Here is an 18,886-nt window from a genome sequence, read left to right as displayed (position 1 = left end):
TTATCATATATCTTGGTGAAATATAAACCAAGTGTAGCAAGTTGAATAGTATCCAAGTTACTAAGCAATTACCAGGGAAATAGATAAGGAAAAATCTTTAAAGAATTTCTCTGTTTTATTGTTCAACTTGTAAGCAGCTGTGTACAATTTTATAACACATAGTTTTCTACTTAATATATATCTCTGGTGGAAAATTTCAATCCACCAGAAAGTTTTTAAATACTTGTATTTGATTACTTTGTATTTTTGATTTCAATACAACTTTCATTCCGCACCATTTCTAAATCAATCACAGTTATATATTCATACAAGAACTATTCTTAAAATTGAAAAGAAACCAGAATTACATTCAACCCCCCCTTCTGTAATTCTTGTTTAGATTGTTTGGGAATAACAAAGTTGGAGAACGTAAAATACTTGGGCTAGAGTTGGTGCAACAAACAAAAGAAGTTGTCAAAGTTATTCAGAAAAGGTTAATTGTAGCGCAGGATCGTCAAAGGAAATATGCAGACCAAGCCAGAAAGGACATGGAATTTGAAGAGGGAGATTTAGTATTGTTAAAAGTGTCACCATGGAAGGGATTTTCCATATTCGGAAAGAAGGGAAAGCTGAGTCCAAGATACGTCGGATCTTTTCAAATTTTGAAGCAGGTCGACAAAGTAGCATACGAATTGGCGTTACCCCGCATATGGAGCATATTCATAATGTCTTTTACGTGTCAATCCTTAAGAGGTATAATCCGGATTTTTAGAAATGTGATATAGTACAAGCCGATAGAATTTCAGGCAGATTTGTCATATGTAGAGAATCCAATAGAGATTTAGTAAGAGTATTGTGGAGAAACCCAAAGTTTGAAGAATCAACCTGGGAGTTAGAAAGTGATATGCGTGAAAAATACCTTCACTTGTTTACTTAGGAGATTATGAGGATAGAATCCTTTTAAGGGGAGGATGTAATATCCGGGATATAACGTGTAATTATTTTTGCCAATAAATAAATGTTTTGTGATTATTATATAAATTTTGTTGAATTGTCTACTAATTGGTTTCTGTGTTTGGATGTTTATATATGGTAAAATTTGAGAATTTTAGTTTTTATATGTCAAAAATAAAGTATAGATAATTTTGATATTTTTCTATTAATTTATATGTTGTTATATAATTTTATAAAGGATTTATAGATTTAATAGATTATTTTTCTGAATAAATATAAACTATTTTGTATAATCGGGAATCGTCCAACTTCAATTTTTTTTATGTTTTTACAACCTAGAAGTCTCGGAAAAACTCCTTTCTAAACTAATTTGATTAGTCCGAACATTTTCCATGTTTTGACTTTTTCGATCCGGAGTACGGTTTTACCTGTGCGGTTCCCGACACAAATTTTACGATACAATTTTCGTTTCGGTAAATCGATAAAACCCGTATTTTCGAGAAACATGATATTTTGATTGAACTATTTTATTATCTTCTCGTAATTTGTGTAACCAAAATGCAGAGACGAAGACTGTATGTAAAAAAGCCCGATTTTGATAATTATCCTAAAACCGGTACCGAATTGGATCAGTTTTACTAATAATTAATGATTAAGTATTCTATTTTTATATCCGATATGATCTAACGGGGTACCAATATTCCGTAAATATAAATAGCCCTTACCGTATTTTATTTTATACAGATAATAATAATTAAACAATAAAATTATATAATTTCCAGAGAAAAACCCTAGAATTCAAGGCGTTCTTCACAATCAAACTAACAAATGAAGGCGTTAGCGAACTCGAAATTGGACGTGTGAATAACCAAAACGAAGCTTGTGAAGAGTACTATCAAGTTCTATAACTTATTCCACTATAGAAATCACAGGTTAATTTCTGGAATTTTATTTAAATTCGAATTCATTTGAATCAAAATATGAATTTTTGATTTTGATGTTATTTGTGTGATTTGATGCTTGCATGTTGTTGAAAATTTGATTTTGGTCATTTTGGTATGTCATAATAGCAATTTTGAGTTCAATAACATGTTTAAAATTGTGTTCAATCTTCAAATTATAAAATTAGGTTTCTTAATTCATATGAATGTTTTCAATTGAAATTAGGGGTTTTTGATCAAGGGGTTATTAGTGAAATTGATTGATACCAACATGTAGAGCTTGAAAAGAAGAATCGATTGGTGGTGGTTTAATGAACAAACGATACCGGAGTCGAGCTGGCCAGAGAAAAGAAGAACTCGCAGTCCGACGAGTTTTCTTCGAGTTATTCCGGCCAACTCAGGGGTTATTTGTTGATTTCAATTGCATGGTTGTGTTCCTAGTGAATTGCAGTTTAACTCTGGAGCTTGTGGTGGCCGGAGGATTCCGGGATCGTGTTCTCCGAGGAACCCCGTCATTTTTCGGGCGAGAGGTGTAAAATTTGTGGTTTAGTCCCTATAGTTTTGAAAACGATGAAGTTTAGTCCCTGTAGTTTCAGAATTTTGCAAAAATAGGAAACCTGTTTTGAAAATTTATAAAAAACATATTTTCTATTTATTTTAATTTCAGAAAATGGTTTTTAATATTTAAAAATTTTAAAAACCATTATTTTAATTCCGAAAATTATTTTTAATTCAAGAATAAATCTGAATTATTTAATTAATTAATTTTAGTTAATAATTAATTATTTAATTGGTCAATTAATTTAAATATTAATTGATTAATTGATTTAATTAGTTATTAATTAATTTTAATTGATTATTTAATTAGATCTAATTGTTTCTTTTGATTTAAAAATTCGAAAAATAGTTTCGAGCTTTAAAATATTATTCTAAATTATGTTCAATACTTGTAATTATTATTAAATAATTTTAAAATCTAATTCGGGTATTCGAACCCTGTTATTTATTTATAAAAGGATTCTTTTATCTGTTTTAATCCTGAAAAATGTTCAAAAATTCGTATTAAATTCGTGAAAAATCATTTTAATCCCGAACCTTCTTTGAAAAGTTATTTTTACCGAATACCTTATGTGTTATGTTCTATGTGCTATGTGCTATCTGATTATTATGTGATATGTTTATGTCTCCATTGTTTGACGGTTTTTGTCATAACTTTCAATCCGTATATCGGATTTAGGTGAAGTGAAGGGTAGATAGAAGCTTGTAACAAATAGAATAAAATGAAAATAAGTATTGATAGACACTTCTAATGTCTAGAAGAGGAAGTGAGGCATAGAAAGGGAAAGCAAGTGGTCAGGGAGTAAGAATCGATGGACGTAAGCAAGTAAAGTGAAGGTCAATCGAGATAAGGCAAGTGTTCTGAACCTGCTTGAAATATTTTGCTTAGTATTCCGAATAGTTCTTGTTTTATATTACAAGTTCTTTGAAGTTCTTAACTCTAAACCCCAATTCTTCTTATTGATCTTTGAGCCGTAAGCCTTATTCTTCGTAAACCATTGATTTTTGAATTCCCAATACGAACCACATATATAGGATACTAATCCACAAATATATACATACCATACACTGACTACCAGAATAGATTTGTTTAACCTACAAACATTCATACCTATTACATTAGAGGGCTAATCATTGTAACTATTCAACCCTTATTTTTATATACCTGATTCTCTTACAAGTTGAAAGCCAATCTTTATACATACCTTGTTATACGTTTATGGTGTTTACGAATCACCCTATGCTTTGAGATGAATGTTGTTTATGATTCTGTTCATTGATTTATATTGTTTATTACATTATTATTATAGTACTGGATTATTTTCTAAATGTGGACCAGATTCGTGGTCGTATTAGGCCAATATGTGCTTTGGATCCAGTATATAGAGCAGAGCTGTGTGCCTTGCTCGGGGTTAGTGCGTGACTGATCATCAGCCTAACCTTGGTTTTTAAAATAAAAGTGAATATCCAATTCTAATCATTGCTAATCAAGAAATATGATTCCGTAAATCTTTTCATTTGATCATTGTTTAATCTCAGTATTGTCACTGTGACTTACTGAGCTAGTTAGCTCACTCTTACTAATCTGTTTATGTTCTTTTCTAGTTAAGAAAGAATTTATTGGTAGCGAGGATCCCCAGACCAGTGTGCGAGCTAAGATTCCAGGTTGAGTTGTATCAAACTAGTTGGAGACTTTTGCTTTAGTTTTGAGTTTGAAAAGTTTGTAAGAATGTTTATTATCCAGTTGTAAGTTAAACTAGTTGGGATTTGGTAGGATGTACTGTAATTAAGGTTATGGCTTGTGTGCATACTTTATCTGTTGCGATCCATGGTTACGTTAAGTAGGGTTATTGCATATGTTATTTCATAAACAGGTTAATATATTATATATATTTGTGTGTGTGTTATGAAATCCAAACTTCTGACCCGGGTTTGGAGGGCGTCATAGTGGTTATCCGTTGCAGGGTTCTAAATGAGTGTTTTAGTGAGTTATCATCAAGATTACAACATATTCCTAATAATCTCCCCCAATTTATGTCTAATGGAATTATAGGCATAAATTCAGGTTGACTTGATTATAACAAAACACCCTATAAAGATAATATATTGAAAGGTAGATAATTTGTAAAGTGCTGCATTACAATAAAAATGTACAAAGAAGGTTAAAAGAAGTTTACATGCCATTATCAAGTTGCTCCTATAGTCTGAGCAGATGATTTTATTTTTCTTGATTCCCTTGTTTTCCACCCCAACTTCTCATTATTTTCCTCAATCTGGAGTTGAAGTTGTCTGTAAAATTCAGCTTCATTTTCTTCATTGATATCCAACATTACTTAAGATTTTAAGCTGGTCTTCAATTCTGAAAAATATTTTGACATACTTCCCATCTCTAAGCTCCATGATCTAGTATGGTTTCATGTGCACTCTATCTCCAGTATTTGGAATAGTTAGAACCCTTGGCAGTGCACTATAATCTTTCCAATTTTATGTGATTTGACTTAATCTTCTTGAGTATTTCTGATATAGAAATATTTGTGAATCCAAAGTCTTTCTTCATTGCAGAAAATACCTTGACTAAGACATTGTAGCTTTCCTCAAGAATCTTGTAGAATGGTCGTATCCTGTCATAATCACCCTTGTATTTGAAGACAATTTCTCTGGAAGTTTAATAGAAATATCAATTCCTCTTACTTCTTCTAATTCATCCGAGTAGAGTTGAATATCAATGAATTTTTTGATGTTACATTAGTAGAGTTGATCATCCTTTGTTGACATTAGGCTTCTTTGGTTTTGAGATGGCTTTAGTTGGAAGTAGGGTTGGATTCTTCTTCCTTCTTGGAGTTCTCCTCTTGGTTGGAAAAGGGATGTTCAAATTATGGTTTGGTAAGCTCTCCCAATCTATAGGTTCTTCCTTGGGCACTATTGGTTCACCATGATAGTTTACCTCAGATATATACCTTGATTTTAACTTGTTTCACATTGGGCGCGGTTGATTGAGTTGTATGAATAGATTGAGATGGCTCACTCTTTTCTTCTGAAATTTTGCTTGGCCTCTTAGCTCTTACCTTTAATCTTTTTCTTGTTTACCACTCAGGATTTTCTTCTTTTCATCAGTCAATTTCTTTTCAATATCAGTAATAGGCTTCTCAATCTTCTTTTGAGTTTCCTTAGCAGCATGCTTTTTCCTTTTTTTTGAATGTGTCTTAAACTTCAAGGCTTCCTCTTTCTTTGCTTCCACAAACTTTGGATGTCCACTCATTATACATATCATTTCTCCATGTCTATAAATTCTTGTTATTCTCTTTGTCAAAGCTGCATCCTTGGTTGTCTTGTAACTAGCAATTGAATTTCCCATGATTTTCTGCTCATCGGGGCTGAGAGGTGAATAATCTAGCTCCATTGGGTGTTTCCTTGTAAATCTGAAAATTGAAGGTTTAGGCTTGAGCACCACAGTGGGCTTGAGTTCATTTTTAACTGATGTTTCTCCCTTTGCACCATTTTCCCAACTTCAATTCATCTAATTTGAGAGGCTTCAACTGTGTGATATGTTTCATAGATTTTGATGGTTTTGCAGTTTAACCAAACACTTGAGCTATCCTTTCATCTATTTTCTGTTTCTTTTCTTTAAGCTTCAACTCAACTGTAGCTAGATTGATCAGGTCAATGTTGTCCAACTCTCCCTTTATTTGTGGCTTTGGCAAAATAATAGAATGGACTATTTCCTTGGTGACTTATTGATAAGTGGCATTTTATACCACTTAGAACATCTTATAATAGCTTAAATTGGTGTCTTGAAATCAAGTATTTTGTGTATTTGATGCGTTTTTCTAGTGTTTGTGCATTTCAGGGTATTAGTTGCATTTCAGAAGAGAATTCATCAATAATAAGCCTTGGCATGTGTTCAGCATTGCAAGTGGGAAGATAGGAGCATATTGCAGCGAAGAAATGGAGCATTTTTCCAGAAGGGGTCTGAGCGTCTGCTCAGCTTTGCTGAGCGGCCGCGCAGGAAGCTGAGCGCCCGCTTAGGAAAGCTGAGCGGCCGCGCAGGGTCGTATTTTAGATTAATTATTTTAGACTCCTATTTCTGTTTGGCTTCCAACTTCTGAGTTATCTGGGTTTTATGAGACTCTTATATAAGTAGATTTCAGAGACGTTTCATAAAGGTTGGATCGTTGTATTAATCGAAGAGCGAGGAGAAAAGGAAGAAGACCGTTTTAGCACACCGCAACGAAGAGGAAGCATATTTTCTTGTGATTCTTTATTTCGTTGTAACGTTGGATGCTAGTTTTCTTACTTTGAACCTATTTACTCTTGTGACGTACTCTGGTTTAATATAAGTAGTTTTAGTTATTATTCTCTTGTGTTTATTTATCATGTTTTTATATGAACCCATGATGACGATGAGTGCTAACATGGGCTAATCGTGATCATGGGGTCGTAACGGATTTACTATGGAATTCTTTAGTTAGTTGTTTAATACCTTAGTGTGTGATGATTGTATGATATCTAGTATTGGTTGTGCGTATTCGTCTTATGTGCGTCGCGAACATATAAGATAGGGTGTTAATCTCTTGTGAAGTGACGGTGGATCTTGAGATTTAGAACTTGCCATGCTAGCATAGGTTCATGTATGAATATGCATGATTAGTGGGTAACTCTAACCGTTTTATTCGCCTTGTGTAATCAAAAGGAATAACTTGTGCTTAAATCGTTATGTTGTCAATTTCTGTAGACATATAGGGAATCAACATAATTGATGCCTATTCAACTTCTATCTTAATTGTGGATGTTTGGTAGAATGGTATTAGTACAATAAAAGTTGGCTTTTATCAGTTTCGTGTTATTCGATTAATATCATCACTGTTGCATGCTAAGGGTAATAACAATAGCTATTGAAGGAAGTAGTAATGAAGTTGTGATCTCATGAGTGTTTTAATATTGTTAATTCGAGTGTTAATTAAGTGGTTAATTATAGTAGTTAATTGTAGTTAATAATTAGTTAATCAAGCCGGGCACTATTCAGATGGTGCAGAATTCTGTTTCTTTCGGAGGTGCTGCGACTGAAGACCCCAACATGCACATAAGGAATTTTGTCGAGATCTATAGTACTTTCAAATATAATGGTGTGACTAATGAGGCTATCAAGCTGAGGCTTTTCCCATTCTCTCTGAGGGATAAAGCTAAGGACTGGTTATATTTTGAACTAGCCGGGTCCATCACTACTTGGCAAGATCTTGCACAAAAGTTTCTGGTAAAGTTTTATCCAATGGCGAAGACTGCGGCTATGAGGAGTGCTCTTACTCAGTTTGCGCAGCAACCTACAAAATCTATGTGCGAAGCTTGGGAGCGCTACAAGGAGATGTTGAGAAAGTGTCCACATCATGGAATGCCTGATTGGATGGTGATCACTGATTTCTATAATGGTTTGGGGGCCCAATCTCGGCCCATGCTCGATGCAGCAGCTGGAGGCGCCTTGTAGGCCAAAAGCTATACTGAGGCTTATAATCTTATTGAGACTATGGCTGCAAATGAGCATAAAAAATCAACTCAAAGGATGATGCCTGGGAAAGTAGCAGGTATTCTGGAAGTTGATGCAGCTACAGCTATTGCAGCGCAGCTCCAAGCGCTGTCTATGAAGGTCGATTCTCTTGCCACCTATGGGGTCAATCAGATAGCTATGGTCTGTGAGCTTTGTGCAGGTTCTCATGCTACGGATCAGTGTTATCTTGTTAACGAATCTGTTCAGTACGTGAACAATTATCAGCGACAACAGCAGCCTGTGCCAGCTACTTATCATCCTAACAACAGAAATCATCCAAATTTCAGCTGGAGTAATAATCAAAATGCTATTCAGCAACCATATCAGCAAGGCGTGAGTAAACAGTTCAATCCACCTGGATTCCAGCAACCGCAGCATTATGCTCAAAGGAAATCATATCCTCAACAGGGAGGTGCAGCTGCACCCACTAGTGCTGATTTTAAGGAACTTAAGCTGTTGTGCAAGAGTCAGGCGGTTTCTATTAAGACTTTGGAAAATCAAATTGGTCAAATAGCCAATGCAGTGCTCAATTGTCAACCTAGCACACTTCCCAGTGACACTGAAGTGCCAGGAAGGAAGGAAGCTAAAGAGCAACTCAAGGCTATTACCTTAAGGTCTGGAAAAGTTGCTGATGCTGAAAAAGCAAAAGAAGGAGAAGCTGAAGTTGGTAATGAAGAAGTTAAGCAAAAGGAGAAAGCGGCGGAATCAAGGAAGACTACTGTTGAACACACTCTGCCTGAGGGTAATACAGGGGAGAAACAGCTCTATCCTCCACCACCTTTCCCTAAGAGATTGCAACAACAAAAGCTGGATAAGCAGTTCGGTAAGTTTCTGGAGGTGTTCAAGAAACTTCACATCAATATACCTTTCGCTGAGGCTTTGGAGCAAATGCCTAGTTATGCGAGATTGATGAAGAGTATTCTTTCAAGGAAGGTGAAACTGGATGACCTTGAAACCGTTGCTCTAACGGAAGAATGCAGTGCTGTGCTGCAGCAAAAGTTACCTCCAAAGCTTAAAGATCCAGGTAGCTTCACCATTCCTTGCACCATTGGCAAGTTGTCTTTTGACAAGTGCCTTTGTGATTTGGGAGCAAGCATCAATCTGATATCGTTGTCGATCTTTAAAAAGTTGAACTTGCCTGATCCAAAGCCCACCTACATGTCTCTACAATTGGCTGATCGTTCTATTACTTACCCAATAGGCATAGTGGAGGATGTGCTAGTAAAGGTGGATAAGCTCTTCTTTCCTGCAGCTTTGTTATCCAGGATTTCGAGGAAGATAAGAAGATTCCCATAATCTTGGGAAGACCTTTCTTGGCTACTAGCCGTACCTTGATAGATGTGCAGGAATGTGAACTTACAATGAGGGTGTAGGATCAGGATGTGACATTCAATGTATTCAAAGCAATGAAATTCTCTACAGAAGACGAGGAGTGCTTAAAAATAGATTTGATTGATTCTGCGGTTACTTCAGAACTTGATCATATGCTAATGTCTGATGTATTAGAGAAGGCCTTAGTAGGGGATTTTGACAGTGATGATGAGGATGGCAATGAGCAACTACAATATCTTAATGCTTCTCCCTGGAGGCGAAAGCTAGACATGCCGTTTGAATCTCTTGGTGCTTCTGACCTCAAAAATGCTGAAGGAAAGCTCAAATCATCTATTGAGGAAGCACCTACCTTGGAGCTTAAGCCATTGCCTGAACACTTGAGGTATGCTTTTTTTGGTGATGCATCTACTTTAACTGATATTATTGCATCTGACCTTTCAGGTAGTGAGGAGGACAAGCTCTTAACGATTTTGAGAGAATTCAAATCGGCTATCGGATGGACTATAGCAGACATCAAATGGATCAGCCCTTCATATTGCATGCATAAGATTCTGCTAGAGGAGGGTAGCAAGCCGACTGTTGAGCAACAATGCAGACTTAATCCTATCATGAAAGAAGTGGTGAAGAAAGAAATTCTGAAGTGGCTTGATACAGGAATCATTTATCCTATTTCTGACAGTTCTTGGGTGAGCCCCGTGCAATGTGTACCTAAGAAAGGGGGTATTACTGTGGTAGCAAATGAGAAGAACGAGCTCATCCCCACTCGAACAGTCACAGGATGGAGAGTATGCATAGATTACAGAAAGTTGAACAAGGCCACAAGGAAGGATCACTTCCCACTTCCGTTTATTGATCAGATGCTTGACAGGTTGGCCGGTCATGAGTATTATTGTCTTCTGGATGGCTATTCAGGGTATAATCAGATTTGTATTGCACCAGAGGATCAAGAAAAGACTACCTTCACTTGTCCATTTGGCACATTTGCTTTTCGCAGAGTATCGTTTGGGTTATGTGGCGCACCGACCACTTTTCAGAGATGTATGATGGCTATATTCTCTGACATGATTGGAAATAATGTCGAGGTGTTCATGGACGACTTCTCCATCTTTGGACATTCGTATGATGAATGTTTGAATAATCTTCGTGCAGTACTCAAAAGGTGCATGGAAACTAATTTGGTGCTCAATTGGGAAAAATGTCATTTTATGGTGCGTGAAGGCATTATTCTTGGGCATAAGGTCTCTAGCAAGGGTCTTGAGGTGGACAAAGCCAAGGTGGGAGTCATTGAAAATCTTCCACCACCTATTTCTTGCAACCAATCTAGCTTTGTTCCTTGTGACCTTGACATTTTCATCCATCTTATTTATGAATACCCAATTAGTATCAATAGAGTTCTTATATTTAGGTTTGGGTACCAGCTTCCATACTTTATATCTTTCAAATTGGTTTAGCTCTTCATGTATAGTTAAAACCCAATCTGGATCCATTAGAGCCTCTTCTACCCTCTTTGATTCTTCCTGTGATAGAAAGCTACTGTACATACATTCATCTTTAGTTGCTCTCCTTGTTCGCACTCTAGATGTTGCATCACCAATGATCAGTTCAAATGGATGATTCTTAGTCCATTTTCTTTAAGGTGGTAGATTTGCTCTAGATAAAGTGGCCTCATTGGTGTCTTAATGTGTGACTGAGTGTTGACTAGATGATACTCCCCTGAGTCGGTGGATCTTTAATTTGAATATTGAGTTCTGTCAAACAGTGATCTAGAATGACCTTCAGCGTCTATTGAAGAATGATCATCAACAGGTGTTGTATTCTGTCTTTCAACGGATGATGCATTTTATCTTTCAACGGATGCTGCACTTTGTCTTTCAACGGATGTTGTACCTTGTCTTTTAACGGATGTTGCACTTTGTCTTTCAATGGATGCAACACACTGTGCATCAACTGATGTTGCTTCATTTGATAACAAGTTTGAATATCCTTTTGGCATTCCTTCTAGACCACTTTCATCATCACTATCATCACTGTACATCTCAATATTGTTAAATTTGAGGCTTTCATGGAAATCTTCATCTTCCAGTCCTTCAATCTTTTTATCATCAAACACAACATGTAAAGATTCCATAACAATGTTGGTTCTCATATTAGAGACTCTATAGGCTTTTCCAACAACATATCCAACAAAGATACCTTCATCAGCTTTTGAATCAAACTTTCCATGTTGGTCAGCTTGATTACTTAGAATATAGCACTTGCATCCAAAAATATGAAGAAAGTTCAGTATTGGCTTTCTTTTCTTGAACAATTGATAAGGAGTCATGCCTTTGGCTTGATTGATCAAAGAAATATTCTGAGTGTAACATGCAATTGACTGCCTTAGCCCAAAAATAAGTTGCTAACTTTGATTCTTCTAGCATAGTCCTTGCAACTTCAATAAATGACATGTTCTTTCTCTCAATCACTCCATTTTTTTGTGGTGTCCTTGGAGCTGAAAACTCATGCATGATTTCATTTTCTTCACAAAACAACCTCATTGTAGAATTCTTGAACTCAGTTCTATTGTCACTCCTGATTCCTCTGACTTTGAGATCAGGATGATTGTTGACTAGCCTGATTTAATTGATGATGATTTCATATGATTCATCCTTTGATCCAAGAAAATATGTCCATGAATATTTTGAAAAATCATCTACAATCACTAGGCAATACCTCTTATTAGAAGACAATACATTGGCTGGTCCAAATAAATCCATATGCAGTAATTGTAATGGTTTATCAATTATTGTTTCAAACTTCCTTTTGAATGATGCTTTCTTTTTCTTTCCTTTATGACAAGCACCATATAGTCCATCCTTTAAAAATTCAACTTGAGGAATGCCTCTAACAAGGTATTTCCTGACCAATTCATTCATAATCTTGAAATTCAAATGACATAGCTTCTTGTGCCATAGCCAACTTTCATCTTGACTTGCTTTGCTGAAAAGACAAGTGATTGAATCTGCATCTGTGGAGTTAAAGTCATCTAAGTACACATTTCCTCTCCTTATTACAGTAAGGATCACTTTGTTGTCCTTTTTGCAAGTGACAACACAGGCTTCTGAATTAAAGGTAACTGAGTTGCCTTCATCACACAATTGGCTGACACTCGAGAGATTATGTTTGAGTCCATCAACTAGTGCTACTTCATCAATGATGACATTCCCTTTTGAAATCAAGCCATATCATATAGTATATCCTTTGTTGTCATTTACAAAGGTAATGCTAGGGCCAACTCTTTCCTTAAACTTTGTTAGTAGGATAGAATCTCCAGTCATGTGACTTAAGCATCCAATGTCCAAGTACCATAGATTCTTTTTATTTCCCTGCACACATTAAAACCAAATCAAGTTGATTTTGGTACCCAAGTTTCCTTGGGTCTTGCCTTATTAGCTTTCTTCTTAAGTTTCTTAGACTTTCCACCATTAGATTTAGGTGATCCAAGATCAATCTTTATCTAGGGAATAGGACTTTGAAACCCATAATAGTTTGAGATTCATCAAGCACATTATGATTAACATGGTATGGCATAGGTTGTGCATACATGTTATTCTAGAAATGCTTGCTATATGGCATTTGTGGCATATTAAATGCAGGATAGTAAGGATTATGTGTAAATGACATATTAGCAAAAAGTGCATATGAGTTATGTGGAGGTATAACAGACATGGCATGCATAGGTGATATAAGCATGTTAGGCAAAGAAGGAGGTACATACATGGGTGCATTCTTAACAGACTTGTAATTAGTAGATAGATGATTAACACTACCACACTTCACACATGTTTTTCTAGGTGCATACTTATCAGGAGTGTAGTTGTTGTGTTTGTTAATCCCTACTTTCTCATTCCTATTAGTTTTCCTTTTAGATTCCGTCTTCATCTCAATATTTTTTAATCTATCATTCAATTACTTAATTGATAGATGCCATATATTCACTTTACTTGCATTCTTGGTTTTGCTTGACACTCCCGAGATGAAGTACTTTGTTAGTTAACCATATTTTTCATTAAGCTTTACTAGCTTTCCTTGGCTGATGGCTTTTTCTCCTTCAACGGATGAGCTTTATTATTCAACGGATGAGCTTCATCATCCGTTGATAGACCATCAACTAAATTTGGGTTTAGTTTCTTCTTTTCTTTATTCCAGGCTTCTTCACAAAATGATTCAATCCCATGAAATTTAGCATCTGTGCACTAACATCCCTGGAATATTTCCAGGCTTTAATGACTTCTTGTTCTCATTCAAGCTGCTTTATCAAAATTTCTTCTTTCTTCAAAGACTATGTTAACTCTTTTCTAGCAATTTTATACTGATTTTTTAATTTTTTAAACTCAATAAATTGAGTTTCAAACACAACATTTCTATCACTTAAAAAAAGATTATTCTCTTTAATTCTAGTGTTATCTTTTGTGAGTGATTTAAGTGTGACACGCAAATGATACAATTCAGTTGATATATCATTAATAACATCGTTGCATTCATCTTTAGAAAGCTGTGGAAGATTCGTAAAGATTACCTGATTGCTAGATGAGCTAACCTCTGTTTCGTCTGACTTGGCCATATGAGCAGGGTTGACATAGTTTATGTCTTCATCTGCATCATCTCCATCAGTTGCCCAATCATTTTTTTGAGTTATGAATGCCTTCTCTTTCTGTTTGAGAAAGTCAAAATATTTCTTTTTGTAGTCTATAGGCTCAAACCTTATCTTTTCAGAATTTGGCTTCCTATACTCATTTGCAAAATGACCACTTAGCCCACACTTGAAACATTTATATTTGGTTTTATCAACCATGTTTCTGTTAGGCTTCACAGATCCAATATTTTTCTTGAATTTGAGCTTTGCAAATCTTCTAGAAAGAAAGGCCAGATGCTCATCAACTTTATCCATGTCATCCGGACTTGGACAGTCTTCAACTTCAGTCATCAGCCCTTTTCCCTTGCCTATCTCAGACCTGCCTTCATAAACATTAATGTTTGGTGCAGTTTTAACAGCTTCAACCTTCATTTCCAGCATTCTCTCATGCTCAGCTACCAATGCCACAAACCCACCTTCCTTTCTTGCTTTCTCTATTAGCCCATCTTGTTCCATTTCAAGCCTATAGGTCTTCAAAATTCCATACAATCTCTCAAGATTAAAATCCTTGTACTCTTGTGAATTTCTGAGAGAGACTGTCATTGGCTTCCATTCCTTTGATAAAGACCTTAGAAATTTTAGGTTGGAATCCTTGGTTTGGTAGACTTTTCCCACTATACCATAGATTACTTTAAGCAACCCCTCAGTTGTGTTGCTATAGAACCAAAAAAATGTTGCTAAAGGCCCAAATAGGGCTAAAGCAACATCAAAGCTATATTGACTCATAGCTAGTTAGTATAGATATCTATAACAACATACCAACTACTCTATTGCAACATAGCACATTTTGTTACTATAGATCTCAATAACAACGTCTTTCAGACTCTATAGTAACATATATTTTGTGTTGCAAAACATCTTAGAATTTCTTTCAGGATGGTGGGACCCATATGTAGGGCCCACATAATAATTTTTTAAAATTTATATTTAATAGTTTTTTTGTTACTTTTTTTCTTTTATTTTCACTAATATAATAATAAATAGATAAATATTTAAATCTAAAATATAAATGGAAATATTGCAAGAATAATTAGAGTAACATCCCAATTTAAATTAATAAATATGAACTCATGAACTATTATTACAAAAAGATGATTCAATTTCTATAAAAAATACATTTTACTGTCAACAAGTCATGTATGCATAATATCTGAGATGGTATCTTAAGTTGCGACATGACAGACTCAACACCAGTGTCGTCAAGATCACAGGTTCTTAATCAAGTCAAAATCGGAGTCCAGGTTCTTGTATCACCCGATTTTGAGCTGTCTCGCTGGCACCAAATTAGGAATCGTGTTGTTCTGCAAAGAAAAAACGAAAACCTTGGTCAAACATTTACCATTGTGATAAAAAAGAAATGCTTCTTCCTAAAATAAATTAGAGTTTACAAAAAATATTGGATGAGAAAGTAGTTCAATACATACTATGATGCAAGACAGGGTTGTAAAAGCCCAAGACAAATACTGAATGACACAAAAAATGCAAGTGACAGATCACTATGTACAGTGTGACTGTGATCATCATACAATTAACAAATTTAGCACCAAAACTCTGACTAAAAATGATCAACAAATGGGCTGTAAAACTAATTATATAAATATAAATATAACACAAGAAAGGTATGGAAACAAGACCTAACCAAAGTAACTAGAAGTACAGGTTTAAAAGGGATTTCCTAGACAATGTAATTGATAGAAAACTGCAAGAGGTGATTGTGTATTATATACTTTTTCTTTTTCACTATAATTATTAGTATTTACCTGCTACCCTGCCTAAAATTTTTTAATTTTCATACCACATCACACTAGAAATAACATGAGAACTCAATTAAATGCAACTATAGAATTATTTCAGGTAGGCCCTACCCATCTACGGAAAAGTGACTAGTTCTCTCCAATTAATTTCAAAAACTGTGATCAGTTGCTAAGAAAAAAGCAAAAAAATGATGATTGGCGCATAAATGTTTTAATTAAAATTCAGTTACGTACAACAGAAGCTAGAAAAAGAAACATAAAGTAATGCATGTACTGCTTGACTACAACTCTGACGAGCGCAATTGCAAGGTAACATAAACCAAAAAGTTTAAAATTACAAAAAAAACTATATCATTACCGCATTGTAGATTGCTTTAAGTTTTGGAATAAACAGTTTTAAACAAATGGTTAAATTAAATTTCCCTGGCTCGGTAATGCTTACAGAAAATCACCTGCCTGATTTAAGACTATTCCTTTCTGCTCAGAATAAAAGTATGATTTATATGACAAATGAATATCTAACTCAAAACAATCTCACGAGGAGGCAAATTCGTTATATATTATAGAAAACCATATATGTAATATTTTTTTCAAGTCAACTCGTTACCAAATAGTCAATTACTTCAGAGACAACTAAGCCACGTACTTATTATATAAAGCATAAATGCAATATGGATCTCCTTAGATATCGAGCACAACATTTTACTTACCATCACAAACTCCACAAATGCAATATGAGTTGAATGATGATAGTCTCCGAGAAGCCTCAAGCGAAGAACCTATAGACGACAAGAAGTTTAGTTAAGACAGTTAAAAATTTAAAAACAAGAGCAACTTCAAAAAGTCACAAACCTCCCCACAGACGGTTTCAAAAAAGAGCTTGACATCTGCTGGAGTAACCTGTAAGAAACAATCATGGTGATGTTAAAAAGAATCCTTTCAAATCTCTCAACCAACCAAACAAGAACTTATATGTATTCAAATAACCTTCTTATCTATATTTGTACAGTAAATTGTCCTTGCGCACATCTCTCTTTCGTCTTTAGACTAAAAAAGACATCACAAAAGGAAATAAATGATTATAACTCTGCCTCTCAGTTACATATCTCCGATTATATTTAAGAACGGAATAGTAATGAAAATTATTATGATACAATGAGCTTAGATGCTTACCTGTAATAACCCCAAAATTTTGAACTTTTTGTAACCCTTATGAATAGTGTTTTTGCTGATATTGCTGAATAAGAAAACTTTTCATGCCACACTATGTAGGGGTTCTTTTATTGTTATTCTGAGGTCTTATTAGTACTCTATATGATATATAAGTGTATGTAAAAATCGTCAGAATCCAAATTCGAACACTTTGATTTTTCCGGAAAATCCACCAGATACCAAAAGAATTGAGTATAAGGTAACAGGATAAAAAGGATTTAAATTCAAGGATTATAAGAGAGGATCATAAAATGAATATAATGTATTGAGAAAGGTTAAGGAAACCCAAGTGATAAGATCCCGGGTATGATCCCTCAAACGATAAACAAAAACGAAAGTTAAGCGAACCGTATAACAGATCAGCGGTCACTAGCCAAGTAATTAGAATCTAATCAAAGAAGTTAGTAAGGATGATGTCATCACACCAATAAGAAGAGGACAATCATGGGAAGATGACATAGGATTGATGACCTAAGCATGACCAAAAGGGAAGGAAGTGTGGTTGATTTCAAGCCACACAAAAATCACCATGGTTAAAAGGTAAATAATTAAAACAAAAGCAAAAACAACCAACCAACAAATCATTTCACCAAAAACACAATTTGACTTCCATTTCAAGCAACAAAGCTCTCGGCCTCTTTTCCATTTCAAGAAGAAAAAAACCAAAATCCAAGTTCCAAGCTTCATTAATTAGTGAGGTAATTATCTAAGATTCCTTATGCATAGATATAGCTATCCTATAAGTTTAAGCTTCAAATTCCTTCACAATCTCTTCCTAAAATTCATGGAAGAAGAGGGTGAATAGTGTTTTTCAAGAACTTAAAATTTTGTTCTTGAGTTTTTGTTTAGATTAAGCTTTGGTAAGGACTTTCAAGGGTGATTCCAAGCTCCTTAGTTACTTTTACTCACCAAGGTAGGTATAATCTCATACCCTAGCCTACTTTTGTATATTTAGAGCTTTTGTGTTTGGTATGGTTCATGAGAAGCTTGATTATTGTGTATTTATAGATGTGTTGGTTTTGTGATGTGTTTGGAGTTGTAAACCTTGTTGATTAATTAAAGAACTTAAGTAAAGCTTTTAGTTCATGTTGGGAAGTAGTATAAAATTGGAAATATTGAGTTGTTGGGGCTGTTGTAGCATTGCATGTATGGAGTTGGGTTGTATGGTTGAATTGAGGTTGATTGGTGGTTGATTTGGAGTAGGATAAAAATTGGTAATCGCGTAAACATGGCCTTCGTAATGTCTGATTTACTTTAGACTGTTTTGTTCTTAACATCAGGACCCGAGAACTCACTGTTAGGTATTTACCAATGCCATGATTAGATAGTTCATGTTACGAGCTTCATTTTGATATGTGGTTCGTTTGAATCCGATGTACGGTTTAGGAGAAACGACCGTTTTAAGTAACGGCGTTTTGCGAACGAACCATTACCCCTCGCCTTACTTTGAAACATTGGTTAAAGACCTTAAATGACTAATTGGAGTATGAAACATTTATGTAAAGTGTATTAGGCAGTTGGTAAGGCACTCGCAAAAGAATCGCCTTAAAACTCTTAATGGTTAATTTATTAAAAATGGTGGAGCCGAGGGTACTCGAGCGACTTAAGTGAATCGTTGAGCGCAAAGCGAGTGTTAGAGTCTAATTGGTTAAAGTATAGACTCATAAGCAACTTTGGTTTAATTCCAACTTATATGTTGTTTATAGGTTACCAGACTTGTCCCAAGCCATTTATCACCCCCAGTCCCTCAGGCAAGTTTTCTACCCGTTATACTGTTGTTGTGATGTATATATGTTTATGCATTATCTTGTGATAGATGCATGATGGTTAATTAGAAAATCTTGCGATATATTGGAGCATGCTGATATGGTATATATATGCATGTCTATTTCATAATCTGGTTATCTATCTGTTGATTTCAATGCTTATAGTTGCATAATAC

The 18,886-nt window shown here is 35.0% G+C and overlaps 1 non-coding gene across 1 annotated transcript; it reads right to left on the bottom strand.

The window, feature by feature from the left end:
* Positions 1–7,713: 7,713 nt before the first annotated feature.
* Positions 7,714–7,820, bottom strand: LOC141681687 (small nucleolar RNA R71). Its single transcript, XR_012559113.1, has one exon. It is a non-coding gene; the product is annotated as a small nucleolar RNA R71 (small nucleolar RNA).
* Between the last annotated feature and the right edge of the window lie 11,066 nt (positions 7,821–18,886).

Source organism: Apium graveolens, chromosome 8, assembly GCF_009905375.1.
Source record: "Apium graveolens cultivar Ventura chromosome 8, ASM990537v1, whole genome shotgun sequence".
Taxonomy (NCBI): domain Eukaryota; kingdom Viridiplantae; phylum Streptophyta; class Magnoliopsida; order Apiales; family Apiaceae; genus Apium; species Apium graveolens.
The sequence above is the reverse complement of the archived record's forward strand: the minus strand, read 5'-3'. Positions and strand labels throughout refer to the sequence as shown.